The sequence below is a fragment of the Triticum urartu genome, chromosome 7A, assembly GCF_056163025.1.
Source record: "Triticum urartu cultivar PI428250 chromosome 7A, HENAU_Tu73, whole genome shotgun sequence".
Lineage (NCBI taxonomy): Eukaryota > Viridiplantae > Streptophyta > Magnoliopsida > Poales > Poaceae > Triticum > Triticum urartu.
This window is the reverse complement of record NC_141879.1, coordinates 753438763-753442623: the sequence shown is the minus strand read 5'-3', so window position 1 is coordinate 753442623 and position 3861 is coordinate 753438763. Positions and strand designations below refer to the sequence as shown.

Here is a 3861-nt window from a genome sequence, read left to right as displayed (position 1 = left end):
TTCGCCCTTTTTTCCACACATGGCTCCCCATAGATTCCAGTGAATCTATAGATTTTCCTGACCACCTCTAGTTGGGCATCTATATAATACTGACACCACGGCCTAACTATTGCATTGACATGATCTCGCCACCACAGAGCAAGCCCTCCACTCTTGCCCACACAATTCACCGCAACTCCTTGACTAAACCCTAACCTCTACTTGAGCCTCTCCATTGCTTTTGCCAATTTTTTATCTCCGGTAAGAACACCATCGCTGGGTTGTAGGACCGTATCAGGTCTCGAAGCTCGCCAACTGTCGAGTCCAACCCCAATCCTCGACAGTTCCAGGCAAATAGACTCATTGTGACCGGCAGCCCTGCCTCGCAGGGTCCGCCGATGTATCATTGCGCTCTTCAATACGATCAAACACTGACGAAGTCTTCTGCCTCGTCTCACGAACAAAAGTATCATGCCCCTCCTGCCTCTCTCTGTCACCTTTAGCAACCCAGTACTGTTTAGGCCTCCTCTTCCTCTCTCCCTTAGCCTCGTATCTAGGGCTGTCCGGGGTGCGCTGCTCTGGCCTATAGTCTGGTCTAGGTTTTCTCACATAGTAACCTTGCCTCCTTTCTCTCTCCCTACCGTGGCTCGACGATCCAGCCCCATCATACCCCCACTGCCCGTACTGTCTATAGCTGGCCCTGAGCTCTTACTATCTTTCTTGTTGCCGTTGTCTCAGTTTAGAACGCAGCTCCCTTTCTTAATTCTGATCTAAATCATCTTGAAGGTCCCTCTCTTCAAAGGAGAGCCACCCTGCTTCTGCTTGTTTGAGTTTTTCCCTTCCTCATGGACTCCCTTACCATCCCCGCCAGTGCGCGAGACAGCCGGAGTGGTGAACTCCTTCTGCAAGTTGCGTTTTGTCTGGAGATCTTTGACAGACCCTGTCTTCTTGCTATGCCTTTCTCCCTCGCTTGATCTTACACTTCCAATGCTGTTGGCACTTCCTGATGGACCACGTACCGGTCCCTCCTTATGTCCCCAAGAACGCCTAGGAGATGCCCGTAGCCACCCTCCCCATTGCTGATCCGGATCCCTGGCCGGGGCACAACCCTTCTCTCCATGAACCAGACACCCACAATCAAACCACGTTTTCTCTACATCATCTTCAGATTTCTTCAAGTAAAAACCCCTCACAAGAGGCTCCATAATAGGCAGCTTAACCCTGAATCTCAGGTCCAAACCTTTTGCGAATCCATCTTTCTCCACATCAACCCGCACAATCTTACCCAACCAATTCCCCAGCCCTTCACCGAAGGCCTTTGATTGTTTGTTGAGTGGAAGATCATCAACCCGGACCCAAACATCGACATATTCAAACGTCATCTCAGATGGCCTCGTTGCTCCATCATAATCCTTAAGCACTAAAACATTGAAATCAAATTGCCATGGACCATTATTAAGAGCGTGTTTCTAGTCTCCTTCACTGCCGAACGTCACGGCGAAAAGATTCCTACCGATGATCTTGAACTGCGCTTCTCGATGAAGACCTCGTGCCCTAGCCATGGATTTCTCTAGCACGCTCTTGTTCATCGGTCTGGGCGTGAACGCTTTACCTATTGCCGACCACCTCGCCAGCCGCCCTTGCTCCTGATCAGATTCCTTGAAGATAAAACCTTTTGCCTCCTCCGTTAGCACTAAGCCCCCAGACGATCCGTCAAGCCTGGGGACACGGATGCGTTCCTGCTATGGGAGTCCAGTGGCGTCCTCATCGCTGGGTCGATCGCCTCCTTCTGTGCCGCCGGACACGGCGTAGAGGCCATTCTTGGGGTATTCGCCCTGGCCCCCGCCACCTTTCCAGGAGCAGCCGTCACGCCGCTCGCCATTGCATCTCCTTCCTTCTTCCTCTCTGCCATGGTTCTTTGGTCGGAGAGAGTTCCCACACCAGCTCAAAGCATGCTTGGAGACGTCGTCGCCCCCTCACGTGCCGCCAAGATCCTCACCACCACAGCTCGAGAAACCCTAACCCTAGCTGTCGAGACGATCGCCACACAATCGCCTCAATCACCTCTTCGTGTTTTTCGAACGAGGTGGGTGTCATATCTTTCTTGGGAGGGAGAAACGGTGGCTACTATTTTATACCGGACAAACAAAAATAAATAGGGTAAAATACCTATGGGAAATAAAATTTCAATACGATATCATCATGAATAAAAATTATAGGTTTATTTAAAAGGTAATTACATATTTATACTAACTTTTTGATATAAAAGGATAAAAGTATTATAGGTTTATTTTTTTGGCCGGTATTGCCACATATCAATAACAGTGAATAGTATTGAAGAGCCTAGAAAAATTAGGAGAGATTATGTTAAACATATGTGAGATGGACTCCCGCATTTTTTAGCAAGAGATGGACTCTCGCTTTGGATAATATTAATACACTAGTAGATTGCCCGTGCATTGCCACGGGCCAACAAATGAATTTGTAAACAATGCTCATTTTATTCCCCACGAACAAACACATTGCACTCAATGTTGAACCACAACACAAACACAAGTATCTTCTATGTATTTCAACAAACACCATGCACCACTCTAGTCTCTCTTCTCCATTGAACATGTCGTTCATCGCCTTCTTTGTCTATACATCAATCATCATATCATTGCCCCTTGACTCTTCATGTGGCTTCTATGCCATTGTTTTGTTGTCTCACTCTACTACATACGCCATGCGATTTTCTTTTACAGAAGGAGCGCCCGAGGGCGCTATTCATTGAACTATCATACGCATCTTACATCAAGGATACGAAATCCATAGATTACAAAGTTGCTCAAAGCGAGCAACACTCGACATTGGATACTCCTATGAGATGAGCTAATACAGTATAGTACAACATGAGCTAATATAGTATGTGGTACAGTAATGAGCAACACCATTCAAATCTCTTTTGATGTGATTATCTTTAACATAAGAGACCTGCAAACATTGAAGTATTCTACTATCTGTAAATGGATTTCACAATGTCCCGGTTTGAAATTTGACAGAATCTGCAGCTCTTGCAAGTACCTGATTATCTGTCAGAATGCTGGACCGATAAAACCTGTAACTTTGGACTCTACCTGAAGCCCTTTCATTATAACTTGAGCAGCTTGATGCACCTGATTTGGATGTCCCTATTTTATTCCAAAATGTTTGTCATTTCCCACCTTCCATATACACCAGAAAAAAGTCATTAGATTGCATATGGAAGCATAGTGGTGTCCTGAAGTTAAGATTGCTTGAATAATATTAGGAATTGATCTGTAATGTTGCACAAATTAATCTGACCTAAGAAACCATGGCTCTAAATAATGATTTCCAAATCGTAAATGCTATAGATAAAAGAATGCAGCATAGAGCTGCAGTTAGAACATAAGATCAAACTTCAATTAACAAAACATCAAAATAATGATTTCCTATCAACCCCAAATTATCTCACACATATGTATATCCGTCCACACACATAGCTAATATCACTGATATAAGCCATTTATAAATGCAGCTCGTAAAGCATAAATGCTATATATAAAAGAATGTAGGGTCCCAAAAATCGTAATATAGGAACAAAGCCCCATCTCTTGTCAGGAACATTATTCCATAGAGATCATTTTTGGCTTGTTTGCATGTCTACATCAGAACAAATAAAATATGGATGGAGAAATATCCAAGTCTCTCTCTAACCAAACATGTTATACGTACAAATACACACCTTACTACTATTTCTATCAGAACAAGCAAACTCCCTAGTACAACAATTTTTTGGTGAATCATGGGAATCCTTCTCTGGACCAATAAGTCTACTGCCTAAACATATTGGGTGCTACAAATCTGATTAACAAAATA

The 3861-nt window shown here is 44.3% G+C and overlaps 1 pseudogene; it reads right to left on the bottom strand.

Moving 5' to 3' along the window:
• Window positions 1–339: 339 nt before the first annotated feature.
• On the bottom strand, window positions 340–1891 carry LOC147962862 (uncharacterized; annotated as a pseudogene).
• Between the last annotated feature and the right edge of the window lie 1970 nt (window positions 1892–3861).